This window comes from Felis catus, chromosome B4, assembly GCF_018350175.1.
Source record: "Felis catus isolate Fca126 chromosome B4, F.catus_Fca126_mat1.0, whole genome shotgun sequence".
Lineage (NCBI taxonomy): Eukaryota > Metazoa > Chordata > Mammalia > Carnivora > Felidae > Felis > Felis catus.
In genome coordinates this window covers 95,683,174-95,698,530 of record NC_058374.1, presented here as the reverse complement: position 1 = coordinate 95,698,530, position 15,357 = coordinate 95,683,174, and the positions used below count along the sequence as shown (strand labels likewise).

Sequence of the window (15,357 nt, the reverse complement as noted above, 5' to 3'; positions counted from 1 at the left end):
ATTTATTTGATGATTTCCTTTCCTCCATTTTCTCTATTCATTCTTTCTGAAATGTCCACTATTTGAAATTGGGCTTCTTTGATCAATTTTCCAATGTTCTTTTCTCTCTTATCTAACCCTTTATCGTTTGCTCTATGTTAGAGATTTCCTGAATATCTTCTTACCTTCTTCCTAAGTATTTTGTTTCTGCAAACATTTTTATTTTGTCAAGGGCTCTTTCTTATTCTTTGGTTGTCCCTTTATTTGTAACATTTTGTTCATATTTCAAGGGCAGTACACTTTCTGACTATATGAATTGTAGCTTTTTACGGTTTTCACCTCCCTGTGGAGTTGGTTATTTGTCGAGAGGCTTTCTTTAATCATTTGGGGATTTTTGCCTGTCTGCTCGTGTTAAGGTGGCAGCATTAAACACTGATGGCAGATTCTCAGAGAATAGGGTACATTCTGCACTGTGGACCATGGGCGTGGTGGCAGGAGTCAGGTAAGCCTGTTTCTTTGGGGAATCCTCGATGTCGGTATTTTTAAGGTCTTTTCTCTTTGGCTGGCTAGGGTCTCTGAAGAAGATTCTTTTAGTCTGAAGTTTACTTATTATTTCTGTCTCCACTGTGTTCTGTATAAACCTTTATTATAAGCCCCCTGGGACTTTTTCTGCCCTCATTTGTTTTCACATATATTTTAAGCTTTTTGAGGGTAGGAACCATGAATGATTCATGTTTTAGTCTCCAGCGATTAGCATTCTGTCTGGCATACAGGAATATTTCAATATACATTTGTGGATGAACAGATATGGGAATAACAGTGGAAAGTATATGTGTCATTTGCACTGTAGGGAAAAATTTTCCCTACAATGGGAAAACTTCAGTGCTCCAATGGAAAACTCTGCTTAGGTTAGGTCTTTCCTTACTGGGTTGGGTTAACCAGTTTTGATTTTATCGAGGCTCTGGGCCTTTTATTGCCTTTAAGCTACTTAACAATCCTGTAAATTATAGACAATTGATAGCAATGAATAATAATTCTTGTTTTAGGCATGAAAATAAATTAAGCACAATAGAGATTCAATTGACTTCTCTCACTCCTGAAGTAGCTAACTATGCCTTCATTTGCACATTCCTTTCAATATTCTTGACCTACAGACTGCCTTTAGAGTCTTCATTAAATCACTTATAACTTTTTTTTAATGTTTATTTATTTTGGGGAGATAGAGAGAGAGAGAGAGAGAGCATGAGCAGGGAAAGGGCAGAGAGAGAGGGAGACACAGAATCTGAAGCAGGCTCAAAGCTCTGAGCTGTCAGCACAGAGCAGGGCTCGAACCTACGAACCATGAAATCATGACAAATCGTGAGATGTTGACCTGAGCCGAAGCCGGGCGCTCAACCGACTGAGCCACCTAGGCTCCCTGAAATCACTTGTAACTTTGTATCAACTGCTTCATTAATGACGAATTAAATAAAATCTTTAACGCATCTTCATTTGATATCTATATGAGTATTATGACATTTATTATTATTATTATTTGAATTCTTTAACTGTGACCCAAACTTGTCTAATGATGATCTTGGAAATTTTAAAATATTTTATGAGATGGTCTAAATAAAACTCATTCTAGAGATGATCTGAAACCATCCCTCCTATGGGGCATCAAGATTATCATTGAAGATGAATAAAACACACTAGTCATACAGGATCAAGTTTGAAGCCTTTTGTCTAATGGGAGGCCTGACTTCAGGATCTGTGTGCTAAAACTTGCACAACTTTTCTAATAACTCCTCTTATCCCATGAGGCAGAGAACAAAGACAACTTTTTTTTAAGTATGTAGAAAATCATATGGGACCCTTATGGGCCTCTGGGCATATGGAATCAGAGATGTGGGGATAGTCTTGAGGATTATAGAAAGGAAGATTTGGCAGAATAATAAAGAAAGGAAAATTACATCTCAAACACCCTTTCAATCTTTATCAAATTGTAACTATTACAAAGATTATTTAACCATAAAGGAGTCCACCTTAATTAGATCCACTAACTTCTGGGAAATGCAACATATAAATTACGAAAAGCTACTCAAGGAAAGCAGGTCAGTTTAAGACCGGCCATACAGAAAACTAATTTGGACCAACTGAAGAAAAAAATGAGAGTTAATGGCATGCCTTATTTATGGCAAACTTTGACAAGAAATCTAAGTTTACAAAGGCTAAGTGTTACAGAGTAAGATCTTAACTAGCTTTGCTTTAATGAGAAAATTCAAGTCATTTGTAATCAGCACATTAATTGTATGCAAATGTATGTGGTTAAAGCTGCCCGAAAACAGGTTTCCTGAATTAAATTAGCATTTTGCCCCTTACATTTTGATTGCATTATTTATTTGCTTCACAGAACAAATGTGAAATCCCTAATTATCAGCATATGAATTAGTAAGCTTTAGTCATAATACAGAAATCCAGATGAAGGACTAATCAAAGAAAGAAGAGAAAAAAGATACTAAACTTCTCATGAGATTTGTCTCTATGTTTTACAAAATTTTTGATATGTATTTTCTTCTAGATTAAAGATGTAACTACTAATGCTTTTTTTTTGAGTGTCTGCTAGGGTTTAAAAGATCTCTCAGTGGTCTGTAGGCTTTTATACATGGCTACCAGGTATATATGGTCAACAGCCATAGCAATAACAAGAATGATAACTTATGAGAATTTACGAAGGGCCAGTTCTGTGCCAAGCACTTTGTGTATGAACTTTCATGTGCTCACTTCGGCTGCACATATACTGTAATAAACTCTCACTAGAGCACCCATCTTAAAAATGAAGCAAAACAGGGGCTCCTGAGGGCTCAGTCTGTTAAGCATCCAACTCAGCTCAGGTCATGATCTCACAGTCCGTGAGTTCGAGCCCTGCATCGGGCTTTGTGCTGACAGCTCAGAGCCTGGAGCCTGCTTTGGATTCTGTGTCTCCCTCTCTCTGCCCCTACCCTGCTTGTGCTGTCTCTCATAAATGAATAAATATATAAAAAAAAGAATGAAGCAAAACACCTTTTCCTCTCTCTGATCATGTCCTCTCTCTGATCATGTCACCCACACTCTTTGTATAGTTGGCTCCTTATTTTTCATATTAACTAACTCATGACCTCCCAACAGGTTTCTTCAAAGTAGGGCTCTTACTGTCATTGATGCTTTTGACACCTGTCTTTTTCCTTCATAGCACTCATTATAATTTGTAAGTACAAATTGGTTTGTTGGTTTATTTGCTTTGTGTTTATGCACTGCTAGATTGTAAACTTTACCAGAGCTGAGACTGTATTTGCTCTACTGACTATCATACCCAGAATCTAACACTTTATGGGCACTTAAAAATATTTGTTGACTAGACAAAAGAACAAAGTTCTCTGAGATGGTACGAAGCAGATTCTTCCTTTTCAACTCAGGACTCTGAAGCAAAGCCCATGCTTTTGCCAAGAGCATTTGACTTGTACCTCTGTCTCTTTGGATAGCTCAGCATCCCCTCCCTGTGCTCTTCCCCTCCACCCCCACCCCCACTTTTTTTTTTTGCCAGTTTTCTTCACAGTCTCTGATGCAGACTTCTTTGCAAGCTGAGCTGCCTTGTGTGTTACTGTTTCTGGGGAAAAAAAGTTGTGAGCCTTTCATTCTTGAAAACGTGTTATTCTGATGTCAGTGGACACTGTTTTCAACCTGCTGTCTGTTAGCTTAATTGGAACCTGCTCTCCTTGTGGGAGGGCTGGGTCGTGCAAGGTGACTTCAGGATAAGCAATGGTAACATGAAAGCACTCGAAGGATGTCAAATAGGAAAGTTGGTGAAGGATTTCAGTTAAGAGATAAAAGGGATTAAATAGAGGGATGTTGACAAGTCAGAATGCAGTTTTTGGTTTTGCTTTGCTACTTTCACATTAAGTTAAAATATTACAGCAAATTTAATAAAAGGAAACACTGAGTTTTGTGCCAAAACAACTAGAAAGTCTAAAAAATATCTCTAATTATGGTGATGATGAGAAGAAGTTGGTGATTTGGGGAACAGTTGTTTTATTGATAAAAGATGGTTGTTTTATCATACCCTTGTATCTCCTTAGAAATCCCTGAGGGAAAAAACGAAAAGCAAAGCATTTATTTACTCTTCCATTCATTCAGTATGTGGTTGACACAGTTCATGGTAAGACAGACACAACGTTGAAGAAATCTAGACCCTGGTTACTTGCATGCTAGTAGAGAGAAAATACAAATAGACAACTAAGTCTAATGGAGAATGTTTAAATTGACTTATTGGGGGGGGATGCTATAAGAGTTCAAGAGAAGGAAGAGATCTATTAAAAAAAAGCCTCATGGGGGGCGCCTGGGTGGCGCAGTTGGTTAAGCGTCCGACTTCAGCCAGGTCGCGATCTCGCGGTCCGTGAGTTCGAGCCCCGCGTCGGGCTCTGGGCTGATGGCTCAGAGCCTGGAGCCTGTTTCCGATTCTGTGTCTCCCTCTCTCTCTGCCCCTCCCCCGTTCATGCTCTGTCTCTCTCTGTCCCAAAAATAAATAAACGTTGAAAAACAAAATTAAAAAAAAAAGCCTCATGTGAGAGGTATCATTTGAATTCAGAATTGAACAGATCTGATTGTATGATTGAGTTGTTGACATGGGAGAGCACTTGGGACAGGGAGAATGGGAGGAATAAAAGGATAGAGCTGATAAAAACAGGAAAAAGGAAGAAAAGTCCATATTGGTTGACATAGGTGGTACCAGTTGGGAAGTCTTTTTTTTTAAAATTTTTAAATGTTCATTTATTTTCGAGAGAAAGAGAGAGTCAGAGTTCAAGCAGGGGAAGGACAGAGAGAGACGGAGACACAGAATCTGAAGCAGGCTCCAGCTGTCAGCGTAGGGTCCAATGCAGGGCTCAAACTCTGAAACTGTGAGATCATGACCTACGCAGAAGTCAGAAGCAACTGACTGAGCCACCCAGGTGCCCCTGGAAGTCTTAGGAATATAAGAGTGGAAGGGGAGATTGGGAGATTGGTGTTGAAGGGCCTTGAATGCTCTGCTAAGGAGTTTATATTTTGTTTAGGAAATAGGGAATTATAAAAGATATTTTTGTTAAGAAATTTTAAAAATTGAATTCTTACTCTTACCTTACTCTTACTCTTACTCTTACCATGAGTGATGAAAGATTATTTTGGGAGAAAATTCTTCATGGGTCCCACATTTCTGCACAACTTCTGAGCAAAGACATTGAAAGTTTTTGGTTTTTTTTCCAAGAATGTCCTTGGAAGTTAGAGGCAGAGGGAAGATTTTTAAGGGAGATTGAGATGTAAGAGATTGGAGTTTCTTAAACTCAGAGTTCCCCAGTGTGATACAAATTTACTGTGTACTCAGCATTCATCTGGACTGCTGGGCATCTTTACTATGGGACATAGGGATCAAGAGACCTGATATAAACATGAAACTCATAGAATTTGCTGTGCTGTGAGTTGTGAAGTCCTTTGTTCCTGACCTGGGAGTCTCATGTCTTTTGACAGCAACCATTAAACTGTAGCAAATTAACTTGTTAATTTGTAAGTGGGGTAAAATCTCCTAGCCTTCAAAGTTCTTGACAGGCTAAAATCTTGAAGTTCCAGGAGACAGTTATTATAACTCAATAAGGCACTATAAGGTATTGGTAGTGGACATAAGTCTAACATTTTCTAGAGATAGAATTGACAAAATGTATCCATACATTGAGAAAATAATTCATTAAGAATAATGGTTTTTGAGGGGTGACTGGGTGGCTCAGTTTGTTGAGAGTCTGACTTTGGCTCAGGTCATGATCTTGCCATTCCCAACTTCAAGCCTCACGTCAGGCTCTGTGCTGACAGCTCAGAGCCTGGAGTCTGCTTTGGATTCTGTGTCTCCCTCTTTCTCTGTCCCTCCCCTGCTCATGCTCTGTCTCTCTTTGTCTCTCAAAAAATAAACATTAAAAAAATAATGGGATTTGAGCCTCAGTTTCCCATGGGATGATGCTTATCTCATTAATAACAAATAGGATTAAGAGAATTAAAAGGGGGACAGCTGGGTGGCTCAGTCAGTTAGGCGTCCAACTTCAGCTTAGGTCATGATCTCGTGGTTCATGAGTTCAAGTCCTGCATCAGGCTCTGTGCTAACAGCCCAGAGCCTGGAGCCTTCTTCAGATTCTCTGTCTCCCTCTCTTCCTGCCCCTTCTCCATTTGTGTTCTGTCTCTCTCTCTCAAAAAAAATAAACATTAAAAGAAAAATTTTAAAAAAAGAGAATGAAAGGTACACCACATAATGGGAGAGAATATTTGCAAAACACATATCAGATAAAAAGACTGATCTCCAAAAACTTAGCGATAGGAAAATAACCTAATTAAAAACTGGGCAAAAGATATGAAAACATCTCACAAAAGAAGATACACAGATGGTAAATAAGCATATGAAAAATACTCAAATCAATTGTCTTTAGGGAATTGCACATTAAGCCAACAATAAGATATCACTACACACCTATTAGAATAACCCAAATCCAGCACCAACCCCACCAAAAGCTGGTAAGGATGTGAAGAATCAAGAACTCTCATTCATTACTAATGGGAATACAAAATGGTGAAGCCACTTTGGAAGACAGCTTGGCAGTTTCTTACAAAATAATCATATACCATACAATCCCTGAATAGCCAAAGCTATCTTGAGAAAGAAGAACAAACCTGGAGGTATCACAATCCCATATTTCAAGATATACTACAAAGCTATAGTGATCAAAACAGTATTGGGATGCCTGGTGTCCCAGTCAGTTAAGCATCTGACTCTTGATTTCTGCTTAGGTCATGATCTCGTGGTTTGTGAGTTTGAGCCCTGCTTTAGCTCTGCACTGGTGGTGCAGAGCCTGCTTGGGACTCTTTCTCTCTCCCTCTCTCTCTGCCCCTCCCTTGCTTGCTCTCTCTCTCTCTTAAAAATTTTTTAATGTTTATTAATTTTTTGCACGAGAGAGAGAGAGAGAGAGAGAACACAAGTGGGAGAGGGGCAGAGAGAGAGAGGGAGACACAGAATATGAAACAGACTCCAGGCTCTGAGCATCAGCACAGAGCCCAATGTGGGGCTCAAACATGGGAACAGCAAGATCATGACCTGAGCTGGAGTCGGACGCTTAACCGACTGAGCCATCCAGCCCCTGCCCCCTTCTCTTAAAATAAATATAAGTAAACTTTTTTTAAAAAGTCTATCAAAAAAACAAAAACAAAAACAGCGTGGTCCTGGCAAAAAATGGACACATAAATCAATGACATAGAATAAACCCACACTTATGTGGTCCACTAATCTACTACAAAGGAGGCAAGAATATATAATGAGGAAAAGACACTCTCTTCAATAAATGGTATGGGGAAAACTGGATGGCTACATGCAAAAGAATGAGACTGGACCACTTTCTTATGCCATTCACAAAAACAAACTCAAATGGATTAAAGACTTAAATGTGAGACCCCAAACTATAAAAATCCTTGGGGTGCCTGGGTAGCTCAGTCGGTTGAGTGTCTGACTTTGGCTCAGGTAATGACCTCACTGCTTGTGAGTTCGAGCCCTCCGTCAGGCTCTGTGCTGACAGCTCAGAGCCTGGAGCCTGCTTTGGATTCTGTATTTCCCTCTCTCTCTGTCCCTCCCTCACTCGTGCTCTGTCTCTCTCAGTCTCTCAGATATAAATAAATGTTAAAAAATTATGGGGAGCCTGGGTGGCGCAGTCGGTTAAGCATCCGACTTCAGCCAGGTCACGATCTCGCAGTCCGTGAGTTCGAGCCCCGCGTCAGGCTCTGGGCTGATGGCTCAGAGCCTGGAGCCTGTTTCCGATTCTGTGTCTCCCTCTCTCTCTGCCCCTCCCCCGTTCATGCTCTGTCTCTCTCTGTCCCAAAAATAAATAAAGGTTGAAAAAAAAATTAAAAAAAAAAGAAACTATAAAAATCCTTAAAGAAAATATAGGTAGTAATCCCTTGGATATCAACCTTAGCAACATTTTCCTGGACATGTCTCCTCAGGCAAGGGAAACAAAAGCAAAAATAAACTACTGTGACTACACTAAAATAAAAAGTTTTTGCACAGTGAAGAAAACCATCAACAAAATAAAAATACAACCCACTGACGAAGAGAGAATATTTGCAAATGATATGCCCTATAAAGGGTTAATATCCAAATATATAAGGAACTTGTATAACTCAGCACCAAAAAACAATACCATTAGAAATGGGAAGAGTATCTTTTTTAAAAAAAATTTTTTTTTCAACGTTTATTTATTTTTGGGACAGAGAGAGACAGAGCATGAACGGGCGAGGGGCAGAGAGAGAGGGAGACACAGAAACGGAAACAGGCTCCAGGCTCTGAGCCGTCAGCCCAGAGCCCGACGCGGGGCTCGAACTCACGGACCGCGAGATCGTGACCTGGCTGAAGTCGGATGCTTAACCGACTGTGCCACCCAGGCGCCCCTGGGCAGAGTATCTGAATAGACATTTTCCCAAAGAAGACATACAGATAACCAACAGACACATGAAAAAATGCTCAATATCACTAATCATCAGGGAAATTCAAATCAAAACCACAATAAGATGTCACCATATCCAAGGCAAGAAATAACAAGTGTTGGCGAATGTGGAAAAACTTGTGCTTTATTGGTGGGAATAGAAATCAGTGCAATCACTGTGGAAAATAGTATGAATGGTCCTCAAAAAATAAAAAATAGAGATACCATATGATCCAGAAATTCCGCTACTGGGTATTTACCCAAAGAAAATGAAAACACAAATTAAAAAAGATATATGCAGGGGTGCCTGGGTGGCTCAGTTGGTTAATCATCTGACTTCAGCCCAGGTCATGATCTCGCTGTTTGTGGGTTTGAGCCCTGCATCAGGCTCTGTGCTGACCCCTCAGAGCCTGGAGCCTGCTTCAGATTCTGTGTCTCCCTCTTTCTCTCTGCCCCTTCCCCACTCATGCTCACGCTTTCTCTCTCTCTCAAAAATAAATAAAATTTCAAAAAAAATTAAAAAATAGATATATGCATTCCTATGTTTGTTACAGCATTATTTACAATAGCCAAGATAAGGAAGCAACTTAAGTGTTCATCAGGAGATTAATGGATCATGAAGATGTGGTTATACACACACACACACACACACACACACACACACACACACACACAATGGAACATTACTCAGCCATAAAAAAGAATGAGATCTTGCCATTGTTGACAGACAACATGGATGAACCTAGAGGATATTATGCTAAGTAAAATACCAGGCAGAGAAAGACAAATACCATATAATTTCATTTATATGTGGAATCTAAAACAAAACAAAAAAACCCAAAAAACAAAAATGTAATCATAAATACAGAGAAGAAACTGGTGATTGCCAGAGGGGAAGGGATTTGGTGGGGGGGAGGGGTAGGTGAAAGAGGTGAAAGGGATTAAGAAGTATAAACTTCTAGTTATAAAATATATAGGGGCACCTGGGTGGCTCAGTCGGTTAAGTGGGTGACTTCAGCTCAGGTCATGATCTTGCTGTTCCCAAGTTCAAGCCCCACATCTGGCTCTGTGCTGATGCTCATAGCCTGGAGCCTGTTTCTGATTCTGTGTCTCCCTCTCTCTCTCTGCCCCTCCCCTGCTTGCTCTATGTCTCTCTCTCTCTCTCAAAAATAATAAACATTAAAAGAAATTTTTTTTGAAGAATAAAATATATAAATCAGGGGGATAAAAATTACAGCATATGGAATATAGTCAATAACATTGTAATAATATCATGTGGTGCAGATGGTAACTAGACTTCCGTGAATATAGCATAATGTAGAGAGTTGTTGAATCACTATGTTGTACACCTGAAATTAATATAACACTGTATGTCAACTATACTTCAATTAAAAAATAAAAAAAAGAAGCTGCCATAGCCAACTCAACCTTTATCAATACCACCCTGATCAGTCAACAACCATCAACATCGAGGCAAGACCTTCCACCAGCAAAAAGATTTTGACTCATCGAAAGTTCAGATGATTGTTAGCATTTTTTAGCAATAATTTTTAAATTAAGGGATGCACATTGTTTTTTACACATAATGCTATTGCACTTAATAGACTAAAGTGTAGTGTAAGTATAACTTTTATATGCACTGGGAAACCAAAAAATTCATTTGACTTGCTTTATTGCAATATTCACTTTATTGCGGTGGTCTGGAGCCAAACCCACAATATCTCCAAGGTATGCCTGTATATAAATTCTGGCTATAAATTTGGGATTTCCACATTCCTTCTTTAGTTTTGATAATTTGCTAGAATGAGTCACAGAACTTAGGAAAGTGCTTTACTTACTGTTATTGGTTTATTATAAAAAAATACAAGTTTGGAACAGCCAAATGGAAAACCCATAGGAGAAGGTATGGGGGCAGTTGCTGTGTGCACAGCTTTCATGCCCTCGCTAGACATGCCACCCTCCCAGCACCTCAATGTGTTCACGGACTTGGAAGCTCTCTGAACACAATTGTTTAGGGATTTTTATGGAGTTTTCATTACTTAGGCAAGATTGATTAAATCAGTGGCCCTTGATGATTGAATTAACCTACCCTCCCTGGAAGCCAGGGGGTAGGACTGAAAGTTGCACTTGTGCCTTGGCCTTCTGGCAACCAGCCACTATCCAGAAGTCCTTTAGGGACCCATGTTACCAATTGCCTCATTAGCATGCAGATGACATTATTATTCCTTCTGAGATTCCAGGGGTTTTAGGAGCTTGTGTGCCAGGAACCCAGGGGGAACAAAGACCAAATATATTCCTTATTATGCCACAGGTATGTACTGTATGATTCCAAGTATATGACATTCTGAAAAAGACAAACTATGGAGACAATAACCAAACCAGTGGTTGCCGGGAGTGGAGGGAGAGAGGGATGAGTCAGTGAAGCACAGGGCATTTTTAGTGCAATGAAACTCTACTGTATGATGCTGTAATGGTGGGTGCCTGTAATGATACATTCGTCAATACCCATAGAAGGTACAACACCAAGAATGAACCCTAATGTGAACTATGGGCTTTAATTATTAATGATGTATTAATGCTGGCCCCTCAGTTATAACAAATGTGCCCTACTGATGCAAGATGCTAAAGAGGAAGAAGCCCCCTGGTGGGGGGCAGGGGAGGGAGATTAGAGGAACTCTACACTCTGCTCGAGTTTTCTATAAACCTACAACTGCTCTATAAAAATAAAGTCTATTAATTAAAAAAATAGTAAAGAGGAAGACGGTGATTGGGAGAGCAAATTCATTTAATTTGACAGTTTTGAGTTTGAGGTCCTGAGATATATAAAGATATCAGTAAGGCACATAAAGCAATTAAACAGTCAGAGGGTCAAAAGTGACCCACCAAGGAAGGCCAACAAAATACTGGGTAAAACAGCAACAAAACTGATAACAATAATTTATCCTGGTGGTGAGAATAGAGGGACCACCACATTCAGAATACAGCTTGTATCTGACTGATATACCTCTTGAAAGACATGCCATATCTAGGCCTCAAGCCTCCAGCAAGTTTGAGAGAAACTAGCCCTGTTGTCATCATTAACTTCTAGTTTTGGAAGAACTCATTTTCTTTTTCTTCCGGAGAGTAATCTAACATGTCCCAAATTGGTCTTTATTCTGTGAGAATACCATTGTAATCAAAGCATGGGCCAAAGTGGCCTTGTCCCACAGTAGATGCTCATAGAACATTGTTCTTTTATACATATCTGCCTGCTTGCATCATCTCCTGATATAATTAAGCCCCCTTTCCCTATCCTGAAAAATTTCCTAAGTATTTGATTGGTCCTTGATCACTGACTTCCCCTTTATGTATTTAGACTCTGTCTCTACCCAGCTGGCATAGAGCTTATACCTTTCTGGCTCCCCTCTGATATGACCCAAAGCAGATCTTAAATGCCATCTGCAAGCCTGTCTGCTGGCATCTGTCCAGTTATCTGTCTCCTCAGCTTTGAATTGAAACTCAAATTTAAACTGAAATTAAAAAATTTAATTTTCTGGATAGCTAATATATTTGTATAGTTCAAAAATCAAAAGAAAATAAAAGATATACCATGAGAAGTCTTGCCTCCACTCCCTATTCATTCCTTAACCTTAAGTTTCCTTGTTTATTTAGGTATTTTATAATTATGTATGTGTAACCAAGTCTGAGCTCGTTCTGCTCACCGTATGACAGGCTGATAAGTTGAGAGGCAAGATATTGGGGTAAGGAAAGCAACTTTATTTGGAAAGCCAGCAAATTGAGGAGATAGTGGACTATTGTCCCAAAGAAGTATCTCCCGTCAGTATGAAATTTGGGCTTCTTTTGTCAGTGAAAGGGAGAAGCAGGACGGGGTTGGATTCAAAAGGTGACTGACATCTGTAGGCATCTAAGGAAGGTCATGTAACTTCTTCATCCTTAGTTGATCTTTGCGTATGGTATCTGGTCATGTCATTCCTGTAAATCTTAAACATAGAATAGGTAGTTCTGTATGTACCTTTCTTATCTCCTTGGGTGAAGTAGGTTTGGGGTAAGAGTGGTATTTGCAAATGTTAGCTGTAACACGCCAGTGTGCAGGGTTAAACAGAACTTTCTAAGCTATACGTCATAGCAACAAAGGAAATAGAAGCAATATGGAGTCAGACATGCTAAGTTTCTCCCTGTTACATGTATATTTCTGTAAGTTGCCTAAGAAGGTTGTTCTTTCTGGAACATGGTATGATATAGCTATTAAGATTCTGACCATTAGTTTTCCTTAATTTCCCATTTAATACTGTTAATATTTGATCGGATTTATTAATTCTGTTGATAAGTAATGTTTCTTTCTTATTAATATCTATTGTGTAAGTTACGATTCTTAGTTACCAAAGCATTTGAGAGGAAATTTACCTAAGAACTTATAAGAATTTAGTATCCAAGAAACTCTATATTTCTATTTTTCCTGTTATATATGCAGTTTACTAACCTGTGATCTGCATTTATGATTTCCTACAGACTTTTATAGAATGAATGAAGAGTTTAATTCTACATGGTACAAAATCATAATTTTAATGGTACATATGTTAAGAAACCCTCCAATTTAATTTACGTGGGAACGTATTTCCACATCCCTCTGAAATTCCCAGTGAGTGCCCCCCTTTACACTGAAACTTGAAATAATTGTCTAAAGTAAATGATTTTACTTTCATACTTCTCATTCCTTCTTCAACCCTTTCTAATTGGACTCTGTCTTTACTATGCGATTAAGACTAGTCTTCTCTCAAAGGCAGCAGTAATCTCCATGCTGCCCAAACCAGTGGTGATCGGGAGTGCTCATATTTCCAGACCTCTTGACATCTGCCCTATCTCTCCATAAGACACTTTCCTTGTCTCGCTTCCTGGAGACCACTCTGCTAGTTTTCCTCTTGCATCACTTGTAACTGCTTTTTAGTCTGATGTACTTACTCCTTTGTTAAACTTTAAATATTGGTATGCTGCAGGAATTGGGCCAGGGTTCTCATGTTTTATCTATGTATGGCTTCTCCTTAGATCATCTTATCCAGTACTTTGGCTTTAAATATCTCCCATGTGGCAAAGATGCCCAGGTTTATATCGGGCTCTGACTTTGTCCCAGAATTCCAGATTCATATAGTCAGCTGCCTACCTGACGTCTGCACGTCGATGTCTAATAGGCATCTCAAATCTGAGACGTTCAAAACAGAACTTCTCCCCCAGCTGTCTCCATCTTTGTGGCATCACTATCCACCAAGTTATTCACATTAAAATCTTGCCATCCATGTTCCTCTCTTCCTCTCCCCTCTCAATGTTCATCTCACCTCTAAAGTCTTGAATCCAATCACTTCTCTTCCTCTACAGTGCTGTCACCCTAGACCAGCCACCAGCATCTTCTGCCTGGATCACTGCATCATGTCACTGCAACTGCTTGAAACTTGCTGTATTAATTTGCTAGGGCTGCTGTTACAAATTACCACAGACAGGGTGACCTAAATAACAGAAATTAATCTTCTTGCAATTTTGGGTGTTAGAAGTCTGAGATCAAGGTGTCAGCAGGGTGGATTTCTTCTGTGGTCTCCCTCCTTGGCTTGTAGGAGGCTGTCTTCTCTTTGTGTCTTGACATAATCATTCCTCTGTGTATGTCTGTGTCCTAATTTCCTATTATTATAAGGACATTAATCATATTGGTTGAAGGCCCATCTTAATGACTTCATTTTACTTTAATTGTCTCTTTAAAGACTTTGTGTCCAAATATAGCCACATCTTGTTTGTTTGTTTGTTTGTTTATTATTTTGTGATAAAAACTTAACATGAGATCTATTAACAGATTTTAAGTGTCCAATAAGTTATTATTGCATATAGTCCCAATATTGTAAAACTGAAACTTGATGCCTCCTGATAAATAACTCCCCATTTTGCCCTCCTGCAGTCCCCAGCATTTTGGTCTCTGATTTTTATGAATTTGATTATTTTAGGTACTTCATTTAAGTGGAATCCTGTAGTACTTGCTTATCTTTCTGTGTGTGGCTTAGCTCACTTAGCATAATGTCCTCAAAGTCCATCCCTGTTGTCACATAGTGCACAGTTTCCTGTTTTTAAAGCTGAATATTATTTCATTTTATGTTTGTATCTCATTTTCTTTATTCATATGCTGATCACAATTTAGGTTGTTTCCTCATCCTAGCTAATATGAATAGTGCTGCATTGGACATGTAGTACAAATATATCAGTGAAAACCTGATTTCAATTCATTTGGATATATGCCCAGAAGTGGGATGGTTGGATGATATAGTAGTTCTATTTTTATTTAGTTGAAGAAACCCCATACAGTTTTCTATAGTGGCTGTACCATTTGCATTCCCACTAATAGTGGGAACTCTCACAAGAGTTTTATTTTCTGCACATCCTCACCAAAACTTGTTAAGTTCTTGGATTTTTTTTTTTTTTGATGATAACTGTCCTAACAGGTGTTGGGTGATATCTCATTGTGGTTTTGATTTGCATTTCCCTTATGGTTAGTGACTAAGCATTTTTTTCATATACCGTTGGTCATTTGTATGTCTTCTTTGGAAAAATTTCTACTCAAGTCCTTAGCACATTTTAAAATTGGGTCTAAGCTCCAACACTGGTAGGTCAGTTTACTGGGGAGGCCCCTCAAAAAAGAGTACTGGATAGGCAAACCAACCTCTACTTTACCTGGGAGTAAAGCCGGGAGCTGGGAGATCTCCTTCTGACCATGTGACATGCACCAGGGGAAGCAACTCTAGGAGGTAAGTGTCCTGAATCTCCTTACTGACATCAATAAATCTGCTTTCGTGATTGCCCAGCATTCAAGAGCCTTTCACTTAATTTCTAGATTTCCCATAAAGAG

General features: G+C 39.1%; 1 protein-coding gene across 2 annotated transcripts in view; it reads left to right on the top strand.

The window, feature by feature from the left end:
• The first annotated feature begins 337 nt into the window (after nt 1-337).
• The window catches only part of TSPAN8 (tetraspanin 8), a 54,892-nt gene continuing 39,872 nt past the window's right edge, over nt 338-15,357 (top strand). Inside the window, exon 1 of one of the 2 annotated variants that reach the window (XM_023257239.2) lies at nt 338-481. The gene's annotated coding sequence lies outside the window, so the exon portion shown is untranslated. Of the gene's footprint in view, nt 482-15,106; nt 15,257-15,357 lie in introns of those variants that run through there. The other variant, XM_003989042.6, reaches the window with a different exon arrangement.